The 22,209-nt window shown below is 39.0% G+C and overlaps 1 protein-coding gene across 3 annotated transcripts in view; it reads right to left on the bottom strand.

Moving 5' to 3' along the window:
- arb2a (ARB2 cotranscriptional regulator A) overlaps nt 1-22,209 on the bottom strand; it is a 156,573-nt gene that overhangs the window by 48,776 nt on the left and 85,588 nt on the right. The gene's annotated exons all lie outside the window — the stretch shown is intronic.

Genomic DNA, 22,209 nt, shown 5'->3' on the forward strand with positions numbered 1-22,209 from the left:
CAGAGTGTGGACCTCTTCCCAGCCGAATTGCTAATTGCAGTGTTTTATGTAAGGGTGCTTGCATCTGACATTTCTTGCCATGCCTAAAACCATCTCATTTGCCTGGATTATTGATGCATTCATTACAATTGTCTTTCTGTGGTGTGGAATAAAAATTGTCAGTGCCTCTACTTCTTACTTTTGATTATATATAATATTGGAAAAATAATACAAAAATGAAAATCTCATTCACACATGCTTGTCTAATGTCAACACCTATAATCAAATAGGAGGCTTACAAATACTTTGCTTCAAAAGATTGTTTCAAGTTGATTGCAAGTCATGATGTGTAATGTAATCATTTCAAACCTGTTCCCAAACAAGCTTATATTTACTTTGTAAAAAGGCTATATTGGGACATTAGGAACACAACTCTTTTTCAGCAACAGACTAAAAACATACAACTAGCATACATCACTAAATGTGTGAGGAAAGAATTGCTCTTCTAGCAAAGCCTAGTAGAGTCAGTTCTGTGCATTACACCTGCAGAAACATGTCATGGCTGCACCTGGTTGCACAGTAATTTGTGGACTACGTGATCAAAGAGCTAGGACCAAAACCAAGGTGAAGGCACATTTGCAAACTTTCTATCAAACATGTGTTCTTTATAGTTATTTCTGTCTATACATACAGCAAACTATTTTGGACTCCGATGTGCAGGGTTAAGAAACTGCTGTGTAAGTACTTTTTTTACTGCAATAAAAGTCATTAAACTGCAATTACAAGAAAATACATTGATGGTGTGATCTCCAGCAGCCGAATACTGGGGCGAGTCGACCTTGGTTCAACCACTTTACTATCTTGCAAAACATCCTGAAACTCAAAAATCTGACCCAACCTTTCATGCATTCCTTTTTATTACATACTCCCACTAATTCTTGAGTGAAATACAGCAACTTGGGTTAACAAAATAGGTTTAAGGGTGTACCCTACTCAGAATGTTGTCACAGTAGGGTGTTTAAGAGGACTTGGATTAGGGCAATTTTAAACTGATCAAAATATTGATTTATTTTCCAAGAGATAAGGTTAAACTTTCCCAAGAATTTATTTAATTCAAAATTGCATCCATTTGTTTTTCATTCGACATATTACCTATAAATATTTTAGACAGTCCCCTTTCAAAAAGGGAAACAGAAGATTAACACAAACAAAAGGAGCTAATAAGGCATCATTTGATTTTATCTTATGTTAAGCTATTTGAAAACTGCAACCCCCCCCCCCCCCCCAAAAAAAAAAAAAACACAAAAAAACATGCTTGATAAGATATTTTAATCAGTGAACTACAACTATGGTTGACATTTATTGCTTTGCTGAGATTACACTACCAACCATGCTTAATGCAAGAGTAAGTGCTTTATCTAAATGAGTGGTTTCTGGAAAAGCCTTTGGTTAAAAACTATTCTTTGTGCGGCATATTTCTATTCATGCTATGTTTGGGTCAATTACAGAAGCCAAATCTATCTTGGTGGCATATGAATACATCCTCACTAGCTCAGCTAAATTAAAGTAAAATTGAAAGTCATATGTGATCCAGCAAATTTGGTTTCCATAGCAGAGGCAGTAGAATGGAGGGCAGAACAGATCGAGTAAAAGCCATGAATGAGAGGGGAACTTGCATGCAGAGAAAACAACATGTACATGTATGCACACCTTCATGCCATCAGTAAGAATTATGCAGTTACACATAAATCAATATATACCAGTCTCTGTGTAGCTTCTTCAACCACTCTTGGTTGAAAACATTCCTCTGGCAGAAATGGGCCTCTGGGAACAGCAAAGAAAACCTTTTAAAACTTGAGGTGTCTGTCAAGCTCCAGTTTTCTGGCATAGGGCAGATGGGTAAGTCCTTCAGTATAGAGGCTTCTAGCAAGAGGCAAGGAAACATTAAGATCGTGGAGTGACTGCCCATGGAAACCGCCGAGCAGCTGACTTAGATCCAGTCAAAACTATGGCTCAAACTGACCTCAAAACAGTCTAAGCAGATGGTAGAGTTCTACATCTCCCAGGGTATTCAACGTAAAACAGTCATACATTCATTTTGAATGAATAATTTTATTTTAATATGAGTAGAGGACTTTTACTGTGGGAGTAGTTCACTGGATATCTCTTGTATATTCATACTGTAACAAAGCACGGTGACTTGCGACAAATGGAGTGCAAATGTCAATTTATCATTCAAGGGAGGCTGAAATGTACAGTAGTTTACCAGTCATATATGGTAGGCAGACAAGAAATTAACTGTGACCAGGGGAAATGTATGAGCCTAACAATATCAATGCGTTTAAACCCAAGTACAGATATTGTTGGGCAGTGCAGCCACTTTTACCACATTTTGACAAACAGGCATTCTACAAGTGACTTGTACTGTAGTTTAAAATTAAATGTCGACTTGCTAAAAGATAAAGAGATAAACAGAAAGACAAACAAACAAACAAACAAACAAACAAATAAATAAATCACAATCGCTGTATTAAAAAAATCACAAACTTGAATTTTGAATCTCAGTTCAATATAAAGGACTCCTTGTGGAATACCATGTATAAATTGAATTTCCATGGAACTAAAGTGCTACTGTGCAGTTGCACAGATAATGGGGAAATGCAGCCTACTCTGAGAAGGAAAATACATCTAAATATTAGTGTCAAACAACAGGCAACTTTCATTTGTTTCCTAATCAAGACATTCTGGTAAGAAGTGCTTTGCACTGTAAATTATTTTTCACACTTCCACAGTGCTCATACAGAAATGGTACGTGCCAATGTTACCACTTTCACCTCACAGCAAGACTCCCCCTGATTCAAATAGATTGGCCATCCGAAGCACTTCTGTGTGGAGTTTGCATGTTCTTCCCGTGACCATGCTAGTTCTTTCTGGATTCTCTGCTATCACTTATACTATAAAAGAATGCAGTGGGTGAAGTCAAGGCTACACTGTCGGAAAGTGGGAAAGGGAGACCGAGTGGTTGGATATAACTATAAGTGATTGTTTACTATTTAGAATTTAGAATTTAGAATTTCTTTATCAACCCTCTATCTATGTCAATTGTCCTTGCTATAAACACAAACCATGTCTTATTCTGTTCTATTGTAATGTAATTTTGGACACATAGTTCCTTCTAATCATTGTTCTAAGATATTTGAATGCTGCTGACAACTTACAGCTACAGGCAGAGCCAAGGGTCTCATCAAATCCAGTTAATTTTTGATGCCACCTCAGTCAAAAATAAAAGATCAACACCAAGTAATATCAGTCACTCTTTCTGACAGCTCTCACTGCCTCCACGCCTACACACATATTGGTAAAAAATAATGACTCCGGGAGAGACCCCATTACGCAATGGGGCCGTCAGCCACAGTGATTTTGAATCCCCTGAATTTCATGTTTTATGAGCCACAATGACAACTGTAAATGGCTGTGATTTGAAACAATATCTATACATATCTTGTGCCATTGGCAGGTCAGATTATAATCCAGATGAACCTTACAAGTCACACTTAATTAAACCATTAAGTCACGTGCATCAAGTGGGTAGGGATGTAGAGCTGTATTACCCAATGACTTATTAAGAATTTTTACACCATGTAAGTCTAAGTTAGTGTTAGACTTCTTTATCCAGACAATGCCACATGCTGATCCTCTATGTTACCACAGACTGTAGCTTTAACAAGGAAACAGACCAGCTGTTGAGATCGTCCTTGTATCAGACAGGCTAAATGAAAAAGAAACATTTGGAAATATTTGGTGAGCTAAAACCAACAGGCAGATGTAGAGACATTAGCTGCCTCTTTCCTGTCCTTTTTTTTTATGCTCCAGCAGCTGGATATGTAAAATAAAGTGCAGTTGTCAGTTGGACACACGAGGCACGAGTGTAACAAACCATAAGAATGTGGAATTAAACTGTACATTGTAGTGGACATTAAAAACTGTGCAAAAGGACGAGAGAGAGGGAAGCAAGGCGATATGGCACATGTAAAAGGGATGGGAATGCTAAATAAATATGTTTCTGAACGCATGTATCACTTTGGAGATCCTCTAATCTTTTGGCCAAATTCATAACTACAGTATAAGGAATAAGGATTCCTGAAACTGGGGTTTTTAATTTGAGTCCCATGCTCAAAGGACAGTGTCTGTTCATTTCAATACCTTTCATGAAAAGTTTTCCAGCAATGTATTGCAGTCCAATGTATTGCATCAGAGTTTTTACACCACTGTGGACAAAAATGTCCTGTTCAGTTGAAACTGTCAGGGCCATTTTCACATCATAATTTAATTTGCCACAAATTAAGCCTTACATAAATCAATTAACCAATTTCTGTTCAAGCTGTTTTCTAACATTTTCCTCACTGTGAAATATTGACATTGCAATGCTATGTGATAACCTGCATGTAACTCAACCTGGACATACATGTTCTTCTGAGATGTAATAAAAAAGTTGAGTCAGAATTGATGATGTAAGTACGGACTCAGTTTAACTGGATGAACCATGAAAACATTTTTGTTTCTTCCCCACTGTCTTTTATGCCTATAAAGCATTCATTTCTGATTTCTCTGCTGAAGATCTGATTGCCATAGAAACCCATAGAAGAAAAAAAAAAATCACAGACTTCTGACATCCTGGTCAACAGTTTTTCTGGACCCCAAACTTAAGTGCCCTTACAAAATGTAACACCTAGATGTTACCTACATCAAAATTATCACACTGATGCAGACAAACACAGATGCACATACACATGGGGGATTCTCAGACCCTTGTATCTGAGATATGGCTCTCATTGAGTAGGATTTAGTGCTTTAAGCTGCTTCCTGCTACAAAAGCCAGCTAATCGTCATACTATTTGTTGGTGCAAAATCTTATTTTCACCAGTGACATATAATGTGATATCCAATGGTTGTGTATAGAGAGGTGTGTATAAAAGGAGGCAAGTAGGCATTAAAAGCATTCATATTTATGTTTAATTGACATAAATATTGAGAAATCATTTAACAGCATGCAAAGCTAATCTCTGGTTGAGATAAATACTTAATTTTTCTTCTTTCGCTGTGACGGTCTCTTGCTTGTGACTACTCTGCTAACGCTACATCTAAATACTGGCAATAATAAAGACAATTATTTAGGCCTTTGATAATTATGTGTCAAAGGCAGCGAAAGCCACAAGATAATTAGGCGAAAACTGAATGGTAATCCACAATGGAGATTCCCGTGGGGAGACAGGCAGACTCATCCCTAGAAAGAATGGAGACCAAGAGAAAAGAGGGAAACAGGCAAAGACAGAAAGATGAGAGCTCTTTAAGGGGCCTTGCATGCTGTCAGATAGTCAATGTGAAAAGCCACAATTATACATAGAGAGTGAGCGCGAACAGAGAGCAGCAAACAACAAGAAGGAAAACAAGAGAGGGAGAGAGAATGACAGAAAATGAGAGAAAATTAAAAAAAAGGACAGAGAAAATAATGTTAGAAGTCAGCAGAGACTGAGTAGGCAAAGGGGAAGGGAGGGGGGCGCCCTGTGACTATGCCATGAATAGACAAGACATCCACACGAATGTGGTTGTGCCATGCACTGCCAACAGCCGCAGATAATCTGGGACTACCCACTGAGCACTGAAGCACTGCTTAAATATTTGATTGATTAACTTTCCTATTGTTGCCAGAGAGTAACAGGAGAGCATCAGAGATGCCAGGGCAAACAACAAAAAAGACCAATAAACATGTATGTGGTTGAACACTGAAAGGTTTGAAAACACATGCGCTAACACATACACCCCCATAAATCTCAATGCTCCCAACATTGGAACAGGAGGACAAACAAACACACAGAGACATGTACACAGTGAAAGCATAGGCTCTGTAAAGACAGTGACAGAGACTGAAAAAACAAACAAAAAGCCTGACTGATACTGTGCAATTTTCTTTTACCATAAATAATGGAGTCGAGCATAACGAGAAGTTAAGTTGATGGGTCTACACTACTTTGATAACGTATTATGTTCAAATATACGAAAGGTTTCATGTACTTGACTTTAGATAGCTGTTAGTTTATCGCAGGCCATTGAGAGGTGGGAAGGACTGAGGGTGTGGTGTGTTCAGCTGCTGCACCAAACCTGTCTGTGACACATACACACACATAAACACACTCATCCCTGTTCGACCCTGGCTGTGCAAACACAGGCAGCTGGCCCCCTGTGCTACAACACCCTCCACAGGAAGAGACAACACCGGCGCTTCCTGTGGCTTTGAAGCAGCAGTCCCAGGTCCCCTGTCAGTCCCCTGCTTCCTTTGTCTTAACTGCAGGAAGGAAGCCCTCTCTAGCACGATGCCACAAGGCCCTAGGGAGCAGATCGGAGTGTGTTTGTGTGTTTTTTGGGGGACTACGCAGAGGGTTTGCTCACTAAGGTCACATGCATTTAATCTCTGAGTTTTTCCACTCTGACTCTTCAGTCCGTGAACTCTGCAGGGGGAGTAGAAAGGGAGGGAGAGAGCAGGGGAAAACTGCAATAACTTCCTCCTCTCTTTTTTCTTTCCTCTCAAAGCTTATCGGCACATGCATGATGGGTGGAAGACAAGGGAGACTCAGGGGAGGTACGGATGTACAGATGGTATGCAGAGAGCCTCTTATGGGTTAGTCCCTGCCATATCTGACTTTTGTGACTTGACGGCAACAGAGTCAGGGTGGCGGGAGTTTTTGCATGTCTTAGTATGAGTGAAAGAATGGCAGAAAATAGCCCCACAATCTTCCTCAAAATTTTTAATCTACCCATAAAGAAATTTAAACAAACAAAAAACAAACAATAGAAAAATAAGATATGCATACATGCACACACACACACATATGTACACATGCACTCATACAAATGCACACACGCGCGCGCGCACACACACACATAAACATACACACATCAGTTGTGAGGAAAAGGAAGGCCAATAAATATTTACTGACACAGCAGAAGTTGAGCATGGCTGCCCAATGATAGAAACAAAAGGAAGAGGATGACCAGCAGCATGCCAGGAAACCTACCAGTCACCGGCGCTGCACTTCACTTGTGCCCGCATGGAAAACAAGAGGAAGACGGGAAATGAGGATGGGTTGGAGGGGTCGGCGGGGGTTGAAAGCAGGGGATAATCTCAGTTGTGTGTGGCGAGTGGTAATGAACAATAAGGGAACAAATGCTGCTCACACTGTTTCTTTAATATTAATTTCACTAGAGGTTTATGAGCTGGTAAACTGTTTAATGCATACAGTCAGCAATATTCAATTTAACTTTATTATACTTCTTTTGCCATGTGGTATTTTATTAAATTACTGTTAGTAAGTGTATTCTTTATTTAGTGGTCAATTTTCACTTAGATTTTTGTTGTATTGTTCCTTACAAAAAGGCTTCCTAGTGTTGAATTGCCTGGCAACTTTTTTTTTTTTTTTTTTTTTTTACTGAATTTAAATATGACAGAATAGAATAGTGACACACATGTTCAAATATTTATAGACTTTTTGATAGAAACTACAACTAAACTTTATCAACATATATAAATCGGTAATTGTTAGTTATACCAAGTTCTAAGCAGTTGTTTTTTTTCTTTTTTTACCTACAGCACTCATAACCTTAAAAGAGACGAAACAAAGTTCTATAGCAATAGCAGTTAAGGGACTTCATACATTGTTTAGTGACAATTACAGAAATATTCTATGGTAGTTTCTAATTAAGTAACATTCCTTGACAAAAAGAAATTGCAATAAGGCAATTAATTAAAGTGCGGTGTTAATTAAAACACTGATACAATAAGCAAACCGGAAAAAGGTATATTGATAGACAATTTTGTGATCATTCGCAAATCAAGTAAACATATTAAAAATTTGGTCTTCAGAGAAAAAAAAGAAAAAGTTACTTTTTGCACTCTAAATAAAGTCTAGGCCTCTCCTGGCTCTTCTGCCTTCTGACTTGCCTTTACTCTCCCTCTTTCAAACTCCTTCTCCTCTTTTTTTGTCTTCCTCCCTGTCTCCCTACCCTACGGCAATGCTGTAAAATAGAAACCTAACCTCAATATTTTTCCTCACGGTGCTGGGACTTGCTGGCCCATTAAATTCCCCTTCCCATGTGTCAGCTTGCACATTTCCACCATGAAATTTTCGTATAATTAAAGTTTCTTAATGATTTATAAGCCATAATAATAGGCGTAAGTATTTCGGAGCAGGTTAAAGGGACACTCTTTAAGTACTCACTGGGGGATGACCCTGTTTTAACATAGTTTCGGATGGGTAACTCTCAGCCAGAGACGAGTATGGACAGTGTGAGGGAGAGTGGCATTGACAGAGCGAGGGAGGGGGGCAAAAAGGCTTAACAAGGGTGGATGGAGGGGGAGGCAGAGACCTTTGTGTCGTAACTCAGGGTGATACTGACATCTAGGCGAACCAAGGGCTGTCTGAACCAGGAAGGGAGGAGACAGAAGAACACACACGCAGCGCAAACATGTAAGGATTCGTATGCTGAGACTCATATGATGAGGGGAAAGTGATCTGTAGTAAAGTGACAGATACAAAAAATGAAACCAGCAAATAAACAAGATGGACATTTTTATTAATTTTTATCAATTTAGATAAACAAAAAACAAACAATGAAAAATGCACACACACACACACACACACACACACACACGCACAGAGGATATGGAGGAGCAAAAGAACAAAAGTACCAATACAAGAGTTAATGTCTAAATAATGCATTTTCTTGACCACTCACAAATAGACAAAGCAGCAAGTATACACTACACACAGATGTTTGCTCTCTGCTGCCTCTCTGACAGCAAACCTGATATGATTGCCACTTAGGAAATCAGTGTGTTTTCACACCACTCTCAGCTCTGCCAAAGCTAATGTGCTAAATATCCATCGGGTACTGCTGTCCATTTCTGATACACACGCACATACACACATGGACACACAAAGCCTTAGGGGCTGATACACACTGATTCCTTGTACTAACTGAGCCTGCAGTTATCATGCAAGCCAAAATGTCAAAATCAGGTGTCGACTAAATGTTTTACCCAGTTACGATGTGGAATATTCACCCAATTTAAAGTGAGAAGTTTTAAGATGTGTTACATATTAATAACTGTGGAATGCCATTCACATTCTTATCATGATACAATTACCGAAAAAAAAAGACATTTAAAAAAAAGGATGTTTCCTGAAATCCCATTGTTTGCTTTGTCAGTTAATCTTTGAAGGGGCACAAAAGTTCAAGTTGATCTGCCTGGACTGCTCATAGCAATATGGAATGCACATAAAATGAAAAAAATAAATAAAATAAGGATAGTGCCTGCTGACATGCACATAACTAACAAATCAAGAGTGTGTATGTGTGTGTGTGTGTGTGTGTGTGTGTGTGTGTGTGTGTGTGTGTGTGTGTGTGTGTGTGTGAATATGGGCTGCAGGACTTGGCTTCCCATAGGACATGTTTAAACTTCTAGGGCCACCAGACCCTGATCTGAGAGAACCCACTAATGGCAAAAGTAAAGTAAAAAAATAAATAAACTAAGTATGGGGACAGAAAAATGGAGAGGAGAGGTAAAAGACAGTGCTAAAGAAAGTGACAAAGACCACTCTTCCCTACAGTTATCATCTTCTGCTTCTTCATATTTGCTCATCTTCTGTGCTGTGGAGCAATGGGGAAAGAGACATCCCAGAAAAGACACACGGAAAAAGCAGTTCTGATCTCCTTCTAGACACGTGAAAAAAAAGAGGAAAAAGGTTCTGATCTCTTTCTACTAAAAGAAGAAGAGTGAGTGAGGGAGGGAAAACTACAAAAGGCCAGCGGAAATAAATGGAAATATATAACAATCTGAAATTAAATTCTCATTGCCACAAGTTATGATTTAAAACAGCTTTTGAACAAGAGATGAGTCAGAGGAGAAAAAGGGGAAAAAGGGTTTAGGCCATTTTACAAATTGGACAGGCTGGGAAAAATCACAAGTTCATTTGTCAGATCATGAAAATTATTATTATTATGCCTAAAGTAATCAAGACATTAGATTCAAAGATAGAAAACAATACTAAAATGTGGTATGAAGAATATAAAGGAATTACATTTACTGATTAAACACACACAATAAATCAAACAAAAGTATCTCAAACATTTTCAGTGGTACCGGTGAGAGATGTAAAATAATGAATAATTATTGGTAAATGAATTAAATATAGAATCATTTTCCATGTATAAATATGTTGTCATATATTTGTTGATTTAATAACAATATAAATCTGTACTATCAGTCTTAGTCTAGCAAAGACAGCGACAGTCAGACACTGAAGGTAGAAATTTTGGATGAGTTGCTATAGTTCTTGCAACAGTTGCCAAATTATTATTTACAAATATAAACTTATTAATACAGCAACCAATGACCATAACAATATACACAGCAATTACAGCATTAAATGAAACCTCAGCAGTGATTCCCTTGATAAAAATGTAAAATTTAGAAAAAAAGTACTGCACTAGTTGAAGTGTTTTCCAAGTGATACTGTTGATTAAAAACAAAGCCTGAGAGGTATGTGAGCACACGCACGAACACGCACGTGTGCGCGAGCGAGCGCGCACGCACACACACACACACAAATGTGCTGAACTCCATATACACACAGAGACATTTCAGTATAAAGTATATTATTAATCTTGTAAAAAAAGCAATTAAATCAAAGTGGTATATAGCCTGAAGCTATGAGGACTGTCAATTCTGCTGGAAATGCCACAGAAGATTACAGTTAGGTTTGTGGATTCCATCAACCCCGTTTTTGATTAGGGAGTCAATTATTTCTCATTACTGAAGATGCTATTTCGGAAAAAGACCTTGTCAGTCAATCACGCAAAAAGTCCTCGAAAAGCGTGAATAAACCATTAAACAGATGGGGGGCTGGGAGAAAGCACACTGACCCTTTTCCCCACCCAAACTCCTACTTGTAGTAAAATTACCTTTTTAACTATTACACCTCTGTCAGGTCTTTGTCAACGTATGGTAATTAGAGGCTTCACTGGAGAACATTTGAAAAGAAAACAGTATATTTATTAGTTTATCTTGGAGAAAGGCATTTACCCAGAGCCGAAGGTAAGTTTGAATGTGGTGATTATCTTGTCATTTTCAGGCAGTCTGTCAAAAGTGTGATGTTCGCATTAGGTGTTTGTATGTGTGTGCTTGTCAGTTTGAGTGAACAATCCCATATATGACTCCAAGTAATATACTGTTGTGTGTTTGTGTTTGTGTCTGCTAAACAAATACACACAAAATATATATAGGTGTGTGTGTGAGTGTGTGTGTGTATATATATATATATATATATATATATATATATATATATATATACATACATACATACATATATGCACCCACCTACCCACCGACACACACACACACACACACACACACACACAAACACACACACACACACACACACACACACACACACACACACACACACACAACCGCTTGTGAGTGTTTTCTGTGTGTGAGTGCTTTTGTGTGTATACACGTGTGTGTGTGTCTGCGTCTTTGGCTGCTTTCAGTGCACATTTCTCCCATCCTCTTTGTTCTGTGTTGGGTTTGACACCTTAAAACAATAGCAGCACTTCAATTCGCCCAACCACAACCCACTACCATGTACATGCTGCATTTACGTGAGCTGCCAATTAACACTGTTCAACACCCGTCATCAGCTGTCTGTTTTAAAAAAGAAGAAAGAAACAAAAAACAAAACAAAAAGAAAAAACCAAAACCCTAAACAATTTTTGCTTTTCTCATTACTGAAATACTGGAAAAGTTTGAATCCCCATTCTTTTACTGTTATATAGTAAGGTGAATAAGAATAATTCACAGGAAGCAATAACATCACTCAAGGCGCAAGTTAAAATGCCTGTGAGGCACGAAAGTCCTTGCAGTTTGTGTCAGTAGTGCAGTTGCTATTGTTGTCCCCTTTTTACCCTACTCTCTCTTTTAGTTTGTCAACCTTTGTCTAATGCTATGCTGGGTGAGCTGTGCTTGGCGTCAACAAGGCAGCCAGACGATGTGGCGTGACCCATGGGATCGAGGGGCAACATAAGAAGAGACATGGAAAGGGGGGGCCTGTCATGCTGAGAGGGTCTCAGAGGGCTGGAGGTGAGGAGAGGTTTCTCGGAGATGGCTTTACGCTCTTCTCCGTGGTCCAAGCCCACATTAGCTCGCACCCCTGCGCTCTCCACACAGTAACAGCGAATGAGGACAGAGGGGTCTGAATGGATGCAGAGCACTGGCCCTGGGTGCCCTTCTGCCTGTCTGAAAGTAGATCTGTGTCATCCATTACAGAGAATGGATTGTTTTTTAACTAAATGCAACACATATAGGAGCATAGGCAAAGGCACACAGAAACAGACAAGTTACACTTACACACAAAACACACTTCCATCGAAAACCTGCTAAGGAAAAGAGAGGTGTAGCAAAGGATAGGCAGTGCCCCCTAGTGTTTTAGAGAAATCAGCCCAAATAAACTAACCATAACCCTGAGCAAAACCACAAAAAACTGATACAGGAAACAAGCAAAAAGAAGAGAGAGGAGGGGGTTGAAAGAGGTGAGGAGTCAGAATTCATGAGTAGAGTTTCATCAGAATGTGGACAACGTTTTGATGATGGTGGGTGATTAATACAGAAGTAGCGGGACAGCGGGATGACAAAGGAAGAATGTAAAAATCATGGGACGAAGGCTAAAGGAAAGTTAAGGAGAAAAAGGTGGTTATTATACATGTGCACTAGCTGTTGTTGCTGGGTCAGGGTGAGGTAAAAGATATCTGACATGGCTAAGATGTTTTGAATGTTTGAGACCGAGGGAGTAGAAGGGGGAGAGACGCATACAGGCCATGCATAAAGCCGATGTCAGGGAAGTCCAGAGGATTCGCTGGGTGTGAAGCCACCTAATAGGAAAGCAGAATTTATATGAGACAGAGACACACACACACGCAAGCATGCGCACCCCTACACATAAAAAAGGAATGAATTATTTGGCAATTGGTCATGAGCCTTATGGCCAGTGATATGATGGGGGAATAAACATTACGATTGTGTGGGGTTTTTTTTGACAAGACCTTTTGGAGCCAAATCAACATACTTGCTCAATGAGACAAACAGTTATACATGAACATGAATATCTTAACAAAACAGCGCGATTGTGTACATGCTTCTCTTTGACCGAACAGAAGTTAGAGAATCATATTCCCACCATGAAAAACGGCCTACCCTTCAGTGAGTTCTGCAGTCAGCTCCCAGCCTGCAAATACATCAAAGGCTGCTCAACACCAGCAATCTCTCCGTTGCTCGCCTTCTGCCTTCTACTCTCTACCTTCTTTTTACTCTTTCATAACCCCCATCGTATTTCACACCACATAAAGCCTTAAAATGGCACATAAAACAGTTCATCTCTTTTCACTGTCAGCTTTCCGGGCTTAAAAAATTAAATATGTTTTACTACAAGTACATAACTAAAACACACCCCTGGAAAAAATTGCCATAAAGGATTCAAACTGGGCTTTCCAAAAGAGTTGAAGGATAAAGAGTTGGGTATAGATCAGCTAAAGAGCCAAAATGGGGTATTTCAAACTCAAGGAAGTGCAGAAAATAGCAAATGGCTAATGGTTTTCCTTTCCCATCAATCTTATTGATGTTGCTTTAAACACGGGGAATACCTGTGAGAAATAAAACTACCAGTCTGCAAGTGATGCACTGACAATAAAACAAATCTTAGAATCACACCTAAAGTAGTCGTAGGTGAACAAATTAAGAAAAGAAATCCCAAGAGTTCCAACAGTGTATTCAGTGGACTTTAAAAGACAGAAAAAAGAAAAAAAACTACAAATCACAGAGGGAAAGGGATGGACTTTGTAGGCGAAGATGAGAGAAAAAAAAGGAAAGATAGAGGAGCGGAAAGGGGAGAGGGGTTTAAACTTCAACCTTGGAGTCACTGGGTTCAGTGACATTTGCACCAGGAGCCACCAAGCCATTCTTTACAGCTTTTCAGAGGAAAAAGAAAAACTTGCTTCCATTCCTTCTCAAGACTTATTCTTCCTCCTACATTCAATGTAGAATTAATCCATTGACAAATTTGACAGCAGAGAAGACAGATGCACGGACTGGACTGAATAGCAAATTCAAGAAATGGCTGCATGACAATTTGCCAGCCCATATGTGATCACAATTTCTCTTATATAGTGTATGCTTTCTTAAGGAAAAATTAACATAAGGGTGGAAAAAATGACATGTGACAGGTGATTCACTTGAACTGTCAACATGTCATAGACACCACATTCAAACCTCGTGTCATCTGTGTGTATTCGTCACTGGTGATGGTGACCAAGGTCATAACCAACCGACACATCCAGACAAAGCAGGTGAATGCTTTAAAATACCAGACTGGAAAAAAACTGGATGTGAAAGCCTGGCAATAGTGAAAAGAGTCATGTGGGGAAAAGGACAGACAAGAGAACTTTTGTGCAAATATTTTTGGTGGTATTAGAAAATAAACAAGGAACTTTTCTTTTTAACTTCATGAATATTAACTTCATTAAATTATATGAGAGAAAGGTGGCGAGAGAGAGAGAGAGGGATTCAATCAACTAACAAATAAAAATAGAGTGTAAGGTAAAAGAAAAGAAAGAAAAACTACAAGAGGCGAGAAAGAGCAAACAGTAGAAGAGTGATAGAAGTTTAGAAGGATGTGAGTGCATTACTATTCTCCCCAATCACACACACACTAAAAGCTAACAGGAAGTGCTTGACATTTTTAGAAATGGGGCAGGGGGCAGAGTAATGATCAAGGAGTGAAGGGTAGTTTTATTGGGAATCGAGTGGGAAAGGTAAAAGACAATGAGTGCCAAAGAGAGGTGTTAGACACATGGACAGTAGTGTCCGCTAGATATTAAAATGTGAATGAAAGAACGAGAGGGGTCTGAAGAAGAGGACAGGGAAGAGAGCGAGACCTTGCCTCAGAGGTAATGAGCCGAGGGGAAAGAGAGAGGCAGACAAAGCGGCATACTGCACTCACACAGCAGAACAAAGAGATGAGGGGCATTGTGGGAGTCTGAGCCTTGTGCTGCCAGTGACGCCATGGTGGATCAACGCATCATAATCAAGGTCATAGGAGTGTTTTTCCCTTTAATACAACTCATTTTCAACCTCTGTCAACCTGACAAAATTTGAAAGAAAATGAGAAAATATTTTCTGAAAAAAAAAGAAAAAAAAAACACATTAATTATTGCGCACGTTGTTATTAAACGAATTGATTCAAAATATTACTATATGCTTGACATAAAATCCAAAACAAAAAACTATAAATGCAATGATAAATATGTAAGAGTCGAGAGAAGTACTTCTGTTGAGCAGCTACGATGTAGACTGCTGTTTTAAGAGAGAAAAGCGAGAGGTGGGGTAGAAATAACAAAAACAAAAGTGAGACACAGCAATGGGAAGGAGAGCCTTTTCTTTAGAAAATCGCAAACCGCAGAGTCGTCGGTGAGGCGACCAAGGCGGTGAGGACGAACAGGAAAGGATAAGGGATTCAGTTAGAACACAAACTCATATAAGAGTGTTGTACATTTTGAAATTTCCATTTGATAATGTGCAGGTTTTTATTGGTTTCATTTTGTCAAACCAAGACTGATCACTTTTTGAAAACTTAATCAGAGATTTACCTCAGAGACATTTGAAAAAGTAGTCTAAATACAATTAGGACTTTTTTTTTTTACCTTGTTCAGAATCAATGTCCAAACTTATGAAGATACTGTTCCTTGACTTTATCCCTTTACCCTTTTTCCTGCTTTCGCACATTTTCTCTTTTTCCTCTCTCTCTCTCTCTCTCACTCTCACTCTCTGTTTGTCTCACTTCCTCTGGCAGGTCTTATACACCAGAGCTAAAGCTGAACTCGAAGTAGCACTGTCTCCAGGAAAAAACAAAGTGATCAATGTGAGAAGGCACGGGGCGCTCATGGACAGGCCAATCAATGGTAGAAAGAACCTTGCCCAGGGCCTTATGCAAATGGAAGCACGTCCCATAACCTCGAGAGTGAACATGCGCACTAGATCAATGGGACGAGGGTAGGACCTTACAGCAAGATCAGCCACAGTCAGTAAATATGTATGATGAATCCCTTAAGATTTAACTGAACTAAAATGAACTTCAACTAGCTCTGCTTCTCATATAACAAAGTGGAAGAAAAGACATTGCACTGAAGACATGCAGTATGATGTGAATGGAGGAGGACATGAGGAGTGTTCCTTTGAGCCTTTGTACTATGATGTGCTGAGGCCAAATGGATATTTCATTTCCTTTTCTCGAAGCTGGGGGAAAACAGATATACAAAAAAAGGTGAGAGGTGACTTGTCACCTCAAAACCATTATATTTTAGATATCATGACCGAAATTACATCATCCTGGCAATATCTGTGTGTTTGCTTTGCAGAATGAAGGAGAAAAGGGATTTGACAAGATAGAACCATCGATTTTTGGATGAAGAAATGTTAGTCAACACAAATGCCCAAATGACAATTATTTAATATTTGTGTGGTAGACTGGTAAGAAGAAGGCCAATAATTTATAGAAGGTATGGTAACAGCAGAGACTGATGATGACATACGTAGTTGCTCTTCTCAAGTTACGGAGAAATGAGAAGGAACAGTATTATTAAGAAAGCAATATCAGATCATACGCATTATCTTTTTATAATAATAGTAAAGCTAGTGTGTAACTGCTCCTTTTTTAATTGTATATGTACAAGTGAATTACGTTGAGAAGAATATGACGCATGAACTTGCAATCACATACCCTGTGGTGCTGGCTAGAACGTAACCAACAGGATTGACATTTATCACTGTGGAAGAGAGGTTTAATTTTTAAAACTAAATGTTTGTGATCTTTGCCTAAGTCTACTCAGTGATATCGGGCATAAATGTAACACAACATGGGTTTGTTTTACCAGCCTTCAGATCCTGAGAATGTGGAGGCTAATGAGAGGGTTTGACTATGAGGGTGTATTGGAGATTTGTGATGTTAAAATTATTTTTCATTGCGATTTGGAAGGGATTTTCCACTTAATGTGTTGATTAGACTGTATGTCCACTGAGTGAATCTTGAGAGTTACATGAACTCTCCAAATCCACAGTCAACTCTCACATTTACTATATTAATGAAGTTATTCAGTCAGCAGTGGTTTTAAAAGGGGTGGAAATGTGAAGAGAAACAGAAATTGCATTTGTGAAGTTTTAGATATTACTCAGAGACTCAAACTGTCATCTTCTAGGTGATATTTTGATAGGAAGATGTTGACTAAAAGTAATAGCCATGACAATGGCAAAAAAAAAAAAAATTCTGATTCAAAACCGCAATGAGTGCCACAGCAATACAGGTCCCAATGAAAGCAACTTTGCAGTCATCTTTACTTGGCCTCTTTAACTATTTTTGACAAAACCTAACCGAAAGATAACTATGTGTTAAATATATGGCTTGATTTATGAGCAATGGCGAAGAAAATATATATAAGATGAGAGTCCCACAAACAATAAACTTAACCTACCATTCGAAAGAATTGCGAAAGAGAAACAATATATTAGAAACATTTCAAACCTCCACACTTCTTCAACCCTGCAAATGTAATCTTGAAACCAAAGGTGCTCCAGAAACATGGAGAGAAACACCAACAAAGGTGCAAATAATGGCGTCTTACTGAAGGGAATACTTCACAAAGCCTATTGTGCGAGTATCCTTTTCAGGCAGCAAACCCGCTGTAATTTGGTCTGCGTCATCTGCCTCTAGTCACAATGCAGCACTACAGCTTTGAAATGGATGGCAAATGAAGGCCATTTGTACATAATCACAGAAGATAGAAGAATTCAGAAACCCTACAATGTGTTGTTGAGGTGGAAAGAAAGACCTTGGTCTATCTGTGGCAGCCAGCACAGCCAAGGTTTGGCAAGGAGGTCAGAAACAAGCAAATCAATTCAAATCAAATCAGCCTGCTAGCCGTGACATTTAAACAGTTCAATTTACATCCTTATGTTAAGAGGAGAGCCGCTCTCTAAGATGCCTATTCAGTCACAAAGAAATTAGATGTCTATATTTCAGGCGCCTAATAGAGCAAATATGCTGTGCCTGTGGTGTGGAAGAAACCATGTCTTTTCATGGTGTACAAAGGGCTTGGTATTGTCTGTCATTATGAGTGAAGCACAAGAACACAGAGAGGGATAATATACATAATATAGAAAGGACTGGAAAATAACACCATACATGATATGTGTCTATTGTGACACACATTGCAAAGACACACAAGTCAGACATGACATTTACTGCATGGTTGTAGGCAAAATGTAGGAACCACTTCCCCCAAAACAGAGAGCGTGCGTCCAAACACACACACACAAGCACAAGCACACGCGCACGCACACGCACACACCGGCGCACGTCCATAGGTCCGGACACACACACATGCCACACACACACACAGAACCGCACGCACACGCACGCACGCACGCACGCACGCACGCACGCACGCACGCACACACACAAACACACACACACACACACACACATACACACACACACACACACACACACACACACACACACACACACACACACACACACACTTTCTAAGAGGTGATGGTGTATGTCCTGAGGGTTGTTGTCCTGCTGTGCAGGCTGGCAGGCACTTTTGTCATGGTGGTCCTTTTGTTTCACATCAAACAAAATGCCACAGCTTTGCATATGGCTCCACTAATTTCTGCTAGTGTGCCCCAGCCATTTATCATTGCCTCTCACCTTATCCTTCTCTCCTCCCCTAACATGGCTCTGATAGCTGTTCAACACCAAGCTGTTCTGCTTAGGATGATGCAGGCTTCTATGGGCTAATGCTGACACACAGATGTGTACACATGTATGAATGCAGATGCATACACCCATACACTCAGACAGATGTAACCCAATCAATATCTGCGTGCCCACTTTTCACACTTTGGCAGAGAGCAAATCACATCAGCACACTGACATACTCACAGGAAACTGCAGTACTACTGCACTGTGTGCAAGCCTGTGAGCTATGGAAAACCTTGAGATAAAAACAAACAGACTCTTCATCCATTCCAAAAGCACAACACAGGATAGTAATCAGAGTTTTAAAGACGAGTGAGATGTACTGTACACACAACATTCAAAGAAGGGGATTTTCAGAGCCTGAGTATGGATGTCTTCACAGGGAGGATAGTTATATTGGCAAATTAAAGTGATTTTTGTCTCTCTTGCATGTTGACTTGGGGTGAAGGTCACATTGAGAGTTTAAAGAGAGTTTAAAAATAGACAGAAATGTGGACGATTGGCACAGTATTAAGGAAAACATCACCATTTTTTGGTGAACAAACACATTTATAGCTTGGAACGTAGGTAGTATAAGAGGACAAATATCGGTTTCATGTCTGTACATTCAGCAGAGATTAGTCCAGAATGTGTATAGTTGAAGTAGGCAAAAACACAGGAGACATGGTGCTAAAAGCTTACTTCCTTCAAAGTGACACATAAAATATGTCTTATTTATTGACATGCTAGCCACTCAGGAAAAAATATCTACAGACTGACTTTGTTGCTCTCCACAATTTGATTCAGCAATGTTTTGATCAATTAGTGAACTTCAGCCATCATGACCTTCGCAAGCGCATGCAGACTGTATATAGGAGATGGGCATTGTTCAATTATCAAAGGTAGATGTTGTTTCTATAACCAAGAGTGAGGTTGCTCTTGGGTAGTCACCAATACATTCAAAAACTGCTAGAAAATGTTTGGCGTTAAGGAATTAAATTAAAACTTTGGTCAGTTCTATTAACTACATGTTAAAAAAAGCACCTGTTTGTAATGTAATGTTTGAAATTGTTCTTTTAGAGACCACCACAACCTCGCATGAAATAAACTCAGTTGAATTACCAGTGTAAAAACATAAATTATGTCATTTACCATACTATGATATAGAAGAATATGATATAGCATGAACAACAGACCAATGTGTTCTGATGCTTAGATATTTAAATATACTTATGAACAATAAATACCTTACATTTTACAAACAAAACAATATCAAACGACAACATTGCATGGGTATTGTTGGCCTTAACAAAACCAGGCACTGAATAACAAATTCATGATTAGAATCAGCAGCAAAGCCAGAAATCAGGCATTTTCCTGCTATTAATAACTAAAATCCATGTTAATCTCTTTTTAGGCAGAGGTACTTGTCTGGGATTGTGGCGTTCAAATATCATGTTCCGGAGCATAGTGGGTTTTCTATTTTTTGTCCTTTTGTTCATTGTGATTATAAAGGAAATATACAAAACGTATAATTAAACCATATCTTTTTCTCTGTTCATAAATATTTTACCGAAGGCAAAACAAAAAGTAAACCAAAAAACAAGCAAAAAAATACCACACCATTCAAAAACAATACTCTAGATATTTTTTTTAAATATATGCTTTATTTGGTGATATCAGCAAACACCAAAATATGACATCCTAACTTAAATATGTGTAGGATGTAATTGGGAACAAGTGGGAGGACTAGCTGTAAGAAATTGAAACAGGAGTGTTTTCTGCTACACCATGTGTTGCCATGCCAGTCATGAAGCTGTTCAGGCCACTGCCAGACCCAGAGTATAGCACAGAGGGCATAGTGGAAGAATGAGGGGCTGGCATTGAAGACGGAGTAAATCATGAAAAAAAGGGAACTTGAGAATGGCATAAATCATACTGTAAGGGTCTCATTGATACAAGAATAAAGAATAAGTTCACGACCTGCTCTTCCAAACGCACACAAACACGCACACAAACACACACAGAAAAAAAAAAGAAAAAAAAAAGTGGTAAATAAATAAATAAATAAATAAAATATTCAACTGATAAGTTTAGAAATAACCGGATCTATATAATCTTTCATTTATTTTTACTACATCGAACATCATAGACCATATCATTACAGGGCAAAGCTGTTACCTTCCAAATAGCCGAGTGATATAAAAGTAACTGCTTAGAGTTGTAAAGATTCACCTGGCAGTGTTTTCATCTCTGTCGTCTACCACACACCAGGTTCATCAGCAATATCCATTGGGAGAGAAAAAAATATCCAGATCTGTCTGTCTCACCTCAAGCTGACACTTGAACACAACGCACGCATTTGTGTAACACACATGCACATGAAACCAAGACAGAAGATCTTGCTGTATTCATCATAGAGTGAACCAGATGGCACTATGAACAAGGTGCAAAAATGGTATTGGTTGAGCATGTACTGTATGCATGTGACATGTTCACAGGGTACTCTTCTGTCTTTAATTATGTTTTTGAGGGGCTTTTGTGGCGACTGCTTATTTGGCACCCACATTTTTGTGACGTGGGAGATGGATGCATTCTTACATAAGATCTTATATAATGCTGTCCTGTCCTAACCAATAAGAGTGCGCCTTTTTCACTATGTGAGCAGAAAGGTTAGTTTGGGTTTGACAGCCCCTCTACACTGCAACTACTACATACACTTACCAACCCGCCCTCAACTTTAGGGACTGCAGAAAGATAAAAACCAGCATACATGCCTATGTACAAGGAGACAGCAGCATTCTGCCTCTGTCTGTTTTTCTCCCTTCAACCTTTAACCCCCTCTTTCCATCTGGTTCCTTTAGATTTGTAGGTAGAGAAATTTTGATCTGAATACAACGGGTTGACCAGTATGTGTAGATGTTTTAAAAGGGCAGCCAGAGAGTGAGTCCATGACTGGGTAAAATTTTGATGGATAAAGAGGAATGCCTGGTCTGAAAAAGGTATCAATCAGAATCAAGGGAGCAAAGAGAGCTGCAAAAGTGACCTGAAATAAAGGGAACCAGTGACAACTAGAGAAAGATTTTAAGTGTCAAGAGGTGGGAAAGGCAAGGGAAAGTAGAGAAAAGCATGCGGCCTATGTCTTGCAGCTTATGCAACTACTGTTAACTTACATTTGACATATTGATAATTAGTTAGCGTATACTTAGGTGTTTTAAAAGTGATCAAATTCCAATGAAACACATGAGCACACCACACAGGGTTGAATATGCTTTGGAGAGAAATTAATGGTTGATCAGAAAACCATTTATTAACTGTAGAAGGGAGT

The sequence above is a fragment of the Fistularia commersonii genome, chromosome 26, assembly GCF_037954325.1.
Source record: "Fistularia commersonii isolate RoL2024-O1a breed Wild chromosome 26, RoL_Fcom_v1.0, whole genome shotgun sequence".
Taxonomy (NCBI): domain Eukaryota; kingdom Metazoa; phylum Chordata; class Actinopteri; order Syngnathiformes; family Fistulariidae; genus Fistularia; species Fistularia commersonii.